The sequence below is a fragment of the Corvus brachyrhynchos genome, unplaced genomic scaffold (assembly GCF_000691975.1).
Source record: "Corvus brachyrhynchos isolate BGI_N302 unplaced genomic scaffold, ASM69197v1 scaffold101, whole genome shotgun sequence".
Lineage (NCBI taxonomy): Eukaryota > Metazoa > Chordata > Aves > Passeriformes > Corvidae > Corvus > Corvus brachyrhynchos.
Window position 1 is genome coordinate 1,273,360 of NW_008237239.1, and position 7,194 is coordinate 1,280,553.

Here is a 7,194-nt window from a genome sequence, read left to right on the forward strand (position 1 = left end):
CTAAGATTGATGAGTTCCTGAAGGGATGTCTTGGCAGACCTGGCTGTTTGCCTCTTATTTGCATTTGGTATATTCAGCACTGGCCAGGCCTTGCTGATGGACTGTCCTGTCACTGCGGCATTGCTGCTGACCCGGTACAGCTGCTGTCAGCACAGCGCTTTGTGCTGAAAATGCTCTGAGAGTAAAGATGTAAAAGTAGTTGGAATCCTAATGCAGGATGAATGTCTCTTAAAGGAGCAGGGCTTTCATTCCCAGCTTTATTCTTGCAGAATGTGTTTCTTCGTTCCTGCACCTCATCATTGTTAAGTGGTCCTGCAAGTTGTGCACACAGGTGATCCCAGGTTCACTCCCCCCACCACAAAAACAGCCTTTTCTCCCCCTTATTGGTGTCTTTGAGCACACATTCTCAGGCATGAAAATTTTCCTAGATGGATTTCTTTGCATATGTTTCAACTCTGATGTGAATTTTTTCTCCCAACTCTCACCAAACAAATGTGTACATGCTAACCAAAAGGTGTGGATAGCAGCTCTCTCAAGTCTGTCCTTAGAAGAATGTTAGGGTGTGCCATCAGGATACGGAGGGGCACTGTCCTTTTGGTCAGAAGGAACCTTTGAGACTTGCCTCTGTCCATTCCTGTTGTATTTCTTGCTGCTGCTACTTGTATAAGCTGTGGGGCCATTTCTAATACAGAGGGGTTTTGTTCAGCACCACTAACAAACTCTTTAGAGAATGTTTTCTGTTCCAAGGGGAGGGGAAGAGGACCTGCATCCTGTCCTGTGGATATCAGAGTCTGTTACTGTCAAATTATAGTGTGCTACTGTGTTGCTTCCTAAAGCAGTGCAAGCTATGTTTCAGATTTGATTTACATTTCTGTGTGTGGTTAAAAATTTGCTTTTTTATCTGGAAGTAGAGTTCATGGATTTATGTGTAACATCTGATTTGAGCTGTACAGAGAATGCACACAGGTGTCGTTGCCTTGTGGCTGAAGCTGAAATTTCAAATGTTAAAAAAAAAAATCCCCTATCCTTGTGGGCAGGTTGACGTCAGTGTCTCTTTCATAGAGGTAAAGCACCCATTCAGTGGTTAAGTGGTGGGGGGGAATTTTCTCCTGAACTCTTGCTGTGAACCCCATTACCTTCATTTTTCGATGTTTCCCTCTTCAAACTGTGCATTTGTAGCAGAAGTTTTATGTCCTGCTGCTGCACTGTTTAGTTGGTTATGTGATCAACACAGCTCTCCCTCTCACCAAGCAGGAACCTCTCTCTGCTGATGTTTGCTTGAACAGAAGATAGTTCAGCTCATTAGACAGGGTTAAAGAATGCCATTGCTTTTGGGCATGTTAAGAGGACGTGCTGAAGGAAAATTGTTGTCTTACCTTTCTTTGTAATTTTGCTGTTAAGGAAAGGTCAGCGTTGTATACACTGGGAGCTGCATTAATGCAATGTTCTTTATTGCTGAATGTGCTTAGTCTGAAGCAGAAAATCAATAAATCTTTTCAGCCTTTGACTCCCTGAAGGATTTTCCTGTCTCCTGTGGTGCTGTAGAGGACACTGGTTTGGGTGAACACTTTGTCCTGAGTGGCAAGTCATTTTAGCTTCTTAATGAAAAAAGAAAAGTATTTTTTTAAAAACAGGTATTAAATGCTTGAAAACCAGTGTATGAAACTGTAATCTTAATAGGCATTTGCTACGTCGTGGGCTACTGTTGTTTCAGTGCATACAGAAGAATGACCGTGTTCCCATTACTGTTTTCTCTGTTTCCCCATGAGAAAATATCAGTAGATGTTCATTGAGGGGCAGCTCTCTCTCCATTAGTAGATACTGAAATTATGATAGACCTATTTGAGGGCCTTTGGCATCTCTTTAACCTAATTCCTGTTTCCTGTTGCTGTCTCAACTGTTATAAAGCATCATAGCGGATTAAATCAGTACACCTGATGTTTTTGCAGTACCTTTGTTTTAGAGATTACTTGAATTCCTAATTAATTGTACTTCTGCCTGCAGGTCTGTGTTTGAGTAGGGAAGTTAATGAGCTAGCTTGTTTGAACAGCCTCCCCTTTCATGGTGTGCTTTGGTTTGCAGAGTAATCACACTGTAAGCACGCATTAACAGGTACTGAGAAAGGGAAACACAATTCAGCTAGAAATTAACACTGTTTTGTTCAAAATGCTGGGGAGTTCTCAAGTGGTGCAGGGCACAACTGACAGCTAGTCTTGTTCCTCAGAGCCTTAGAACTGCTTGCTTTTTTTTTTTTTTTTTTTTTTTTTAATATCTAAATGTTAGGTTGGGAAGGAAACATCCAGTGCTCATATCACAGGTGGAGTTACTGTGTTTCTCTTCTGCCGAAGTCTTGTTACCTTGTTGGTGCTTGTGGAAAGAGGTTCGCTGTAGCGTTCCTGAGCCTGTCTTGGCCTGGGACTGCTCAGACCTAGTATTATCTGATTTGCACAAATAATATCCTGAATATTAGTGTGGTTTATTTTTCATAGATGTACGCTCAAGGCCTGCTTTAAACTATGCAGGTTTGTGTGCTGCCTTTAAAGGGGCTGCAAAAGTCAGGCTTCCATTAAGTAGTGCAAGGTCAGTATGAAGATACTCAGTGGTTATAGGCAAGAGGTGATTTCTTAAGTGGCTTGAGCAGACCTATCTTAGCAGTTCTGTCTAAAGGGCTGACAGGACTATAGTTTGTTCCTTTGACTCTTGTCCTTCTCCCCATCCCTCCCAAAGACACTGCACATTCCTGCCTCACGTTTGTACAGGCACTTAGGTGAATAACAACAGTCACCCAGATCATCTCTGCCATTTGACTGAAAACTCCTGCCCTAATCCTTTGCTGCATTGCTTTTCACCTGAGCCAGAGAGGTGAGTTAGCAGTGCTGCTAAGGCAGGCAAGCGAGTAACTTAACATCCCTTGTAAGGCAGGAAAAATGAGGGGATTTTGATGAGCTTACACTGATTGTGCAACTCTGTTTACCCCTGAATTTTATTCCTCTGGAGACGCTTATTTGAAGCAAATACTCTCCAAAGCCTCTCACTGAACCTCATCTCATAGTTTTTAAATTTTTAATGGGTATGGCAACTGGGGAAGACCCTGAGAAAAATGTCTGTTACTTTTTTTTAGATTTCTTTCTTTTCAGTTGCATAAGGAGTCTCCCTTTTTTTAGAGACACGGAACGGATCATGGGGATGCATAATGATATGATAGAGCTGGTGTCTTTGTTTCCTTGCTTGTTTTCTGGTCTAAGGATACTCTCTCCCTCTGTCCCACAGGACTTCTGGTGCTCAGCTTTCACTCAAAAACTTCTGGGTAGATGTGTTACTGGAAAAGTTATTTGGGGATTTGAGCTGGCAGAAGTGTGTGAGAGAGTAGGTGTGTGACAGTGTGCTGATAGTTTAGTTTGTCCAGAGCTTTGGTGTGGTGTGTTTGTAGTGTATTCTTATGTCCAGATCCTCTTCAAATCAAGTGTACAGTGATGACAGAATCATTTTAGAGGGCCTGGTAAATTTGGGCATGGCTTCAGGTACTCCTGCTATGCAAAATTAGATGTTATATGTGATGGTCTTGAAGAGGCTTGGTAATGCCCTGAGACAGTAATTTAGTTTTAATACACATTTGTCTAATATGTAATGACCTACTACTATCTTGAACCAAAGTTAACAGCCCTACTTTATAGGAGTATTTGATATAAATCTGTCCACACCAACTTTCCATTTTCATGCATAGGAGGTTCCAAATTAATCCAATATCTTATGTAACTGCACATTACTTTCTGGCTAGTAACTATTTTTTTTAATGTTTCTAGGGATTTTCTTCCACGAGGTTCTGGAATTGTGACAAGACGACCATTGGTCCTGCAACTCATCACTGCTAAAACAGGTAATCTCCTCCTCTTTTTGGGTCAATGCCTGGACAAAGTGCTGATGTACTTCAGCAAGAGAAAAAACTTTTCTAAGAACACATCAGCAGTGTGAAGAAAGATGCCACTAGACTGTCTGCAACAAAGGCCTGCTGCTTCAAAACTGTATGCTCAGGACCAACTCATCTCATTGTCCTGTCTGGGGAAATGGTAACATCTAAATCCTGGAGCACGTGGTGAATTGAATCCAAGATCAGACTCGAAGCAGTGGAGAAACATCATTACATGCAATATGCTTTGGAAATTGGCTTTGATTTATTCATTTCTTAATGAGCTTTGCAGTTGTATTAGTTAACACATCAAAATTGCTGCACTTCCACCTTTAACTATTGCTCCAGTGCACACAGATTTGATTCCACACAGCCTGTTTTCATAACTTGTCTTTTTTGGTTGGGCTCATTGCACTAAGTAGAGCAGAAGGTGGATTGGGGGAAAACAAGGTTTCTATGTATTTGTCTGGTCAAAAATATCAATATTTTTGGGTGTACCACTAAGCTGTGGGATATATTGAGATCTTTTATCAGAATTCACCACTCTCTACTCTTCCATGAAGCACTTGAACTGCTGTGGTGTAGCTCAGTTCCCTGGCATACATAAAAGCAGCTATGGTTCACCATCATTCCAATTTTTATTGTTGTTACTTCCAAACTACTTCTAAACCAATGTAAGCAACAAAAATCACTGGTTTGCTGTTTACTTCTGCTTGAAATAGTAAAAATGAAATGAAATAACATCCAAACCAGCACTGAAAACCAAAAAGTAGTCTTTGAATTATGGACCATGATGAAACTGGGGAAGAAACGAAATTACAGCTGCCTGTGAAACTGTAGCCTGTCCCTGTGTGTGACGTGTAATTAAGTTTTTGTGTATATTTTTTTCCTGAAGGTCTTTGCTTTGTTCAACAGGAAGGTAGACTGCAGTCTGCCTGGGCTTCAGGGTTTTTTCTGAATTATTGCTTTTAAAACACAGTCATACTTTCAGTGCCTCTATGAAATTTTCCATGGTGTTTGTGCTGTAGAAGAGAATAGAATTCAGTATTTCTGCATGCTCAGCTTAGAAACTTTAGTGTATAAGTGTGTAATACACTTACAGTGCATGATATCTATTAAATACTAACGTTTGTTTTAGTTGGAGAAATGAACACTTGCCATTTCTGCATATCTGGCTTTTGGCCTCTGACAGATGATGCAGAAATGCATGAATAAGGCTTAGCTGTGGAAAGTCTTCATCCGACTTTTCTGGCACCATGCAAGAGCAGAAGAAAGAATAGCATTGAGCTTTGGGCTGGCAATCCTAACAAAATGACTGAACTGAGAGGATGTGTTAGTAAGTGAGCACTTACACTCTGACCTCAAGTGGTTAAATACTTATGCATGGACACCCATCCTAAACTTACCCTGACTGGTCTGTGTTGACCTCTTTTGTAAAATCATCATTGTCCCTTGGTTAAAGGGGACTGAAAGGGCTTCCCTTTATCTGGTATTTTCCTCATTAGTATGTTCCTGAAGTATTATTGGCTTTAGGTAGGTCTCTAGGTTTCATATAGGTACCTTCTCTGCTGAAAGCTCGTTCTTCATTATAACTTAAATAACACAACAAAAACCTTAAAAATTCCAGAGAACTGAGCTTCAGCCTAATTGTGTGTTTCCTGGATGTCAAGGCGTATTTCTCCCTTTGGGAAATGCTGTGTATTTCTTGTTTGGAATTAAATGCCAAGATCCTTAAAATGCATGCTTGAATTTAATTTTGTTACTTTCTTTAAACTTCGTTCCACTGTTGTTGTTTTTGGTGGTGAAATTCCAAGTAACTTTATCTTTTAAGTCACCTTTATCTTTGTGAACTAATTTTAAGAAAAGAAAATAAAGAAAACTCCTTAGAGAAGCACAGTGTTCTTTTACAGGAAGCAGATGCTGGACTGATTTCTGTGAAGCCCATAATTACCTAAAATGGTACAGAATAATTAGAGGGCTGTATCAGCTTCTTGTTGCTGTAGTAAACAAAACTAATTTTTAATCCTAGGATTTTGCTTGACTCTTAAAAGTAACTATTCTTAATCTTGGAGTATTTCTTGGGAAAGAGGGGGCACTTTCTATACAGGCATGTACAGATGACTACAAGATACTTCAGCAGCATTTTGGAACTGGCTGAGAACAGGTGGTTAAAGCTTCATTTAACTTTGAGTCATTGCACTAAGGGATGAAAATGAGCAGAGGAGACATTTGTGCACATCAAACTGAACAAAAAGAGAAAGCTTTGACCATCCATTATTAGGGTCGGACATGGCATGGAAGGGGGTGCAGCAGGAACTGGTTGTGAGGAGTTATCGGGGACCCTCCAACATCTGAGAGATCTGACACATCTGGGTAAAGAGCTGTTACCCCTGCAAGGGGTAACATTAAACAATTGAATCGTAAGAAATGTGTCTCATGAGAGATGTGGCGTATATATATTTTTAGAATTTTGTTTGCCTTTTTTAAAAGTTCTCTGTAGTTTGTACAAAGCTATTTTGCAGTGACCTGTTGAACTCCTTTAGTCACTGACATGTTTTGGTGGTACTAGTACAATTCCTAAATGGTTTTATGGCATTTGCACTTCACATCCAATGCAGATACTGTACTCTGCTGAAATATTGAAGGCAAATACAAAGTTTTAAATTCAATATTGCAATCGACAAGTCAGTCTTTAATAGTTTTTGAGTATTTTTCTCTGAGTTTGATAATGTGAGAAATACCGAGTAGCATAGAATAAGTCAAAATATGGATGTTAAAAAGAATTTTGAGTCCTCTGAAGGACAGTGGGTTGTTCTCTGTTGTTCCCAGTCTCTGAAGGAGGTCAGAGTAGGGAATATTTAGTCCCACCTGGGAAGGTGCAGTTTAGTGAGTTTTAGAAGGCTCAGGTGTGGGCAGGGTGCTGTCAGCTGGGAACCTGCCTGATGGCCACCTTCAGGTTTAACAAGGTGGGCCAGAGAGCTGGGATAGATAGCCTATTCAGAGGATGGGCATGGGAGGAATTCCACCTGCTCTTTTCCTGGGTGAGACATGGGATGTGAGGGCAGTTTATTTTGTGAGACTTTGATGTCTATATTCAGGCAGAAGAATATGCTGGTTCTTTCAGTATTTGACTGCTGCTGTGTAAGATCCAGGGAGCTCCAGGATGCTTTCTCACCAGGCAGCATTGGTTTAAAATGCTGCAGTGTTGTGGTATTTCAGCAGTTCCCAGTGTGTGTGTAGAATGCTTGTCTCTCTGTTTCTTCTTCATGATTGCTTTCCTGGAGCAG

General features: G+C 40.6%; 1 protein-coding gene across 1 annotated transcript in view; it reads left to right on the forward strand.

The window, feature by feature from the left end:
* Positions 1-3,801: 3,801 nt before the first annotated feature.
* The window catches only part of DNM3 (dynamin 3), a 143,813-nt gene continuing 140,420 nt past the window's right edge, over positions 3,802-7,194 (forward strand). The window contains exon 1 of the mRNA XM_017729655.1: positions 3,802-3,877. The gene's annotated coding sequence lies outside the window, so the exon portion shown is untranslated. The remainder of the gene's footprint in view (positions 3,878-7,194) is intronic.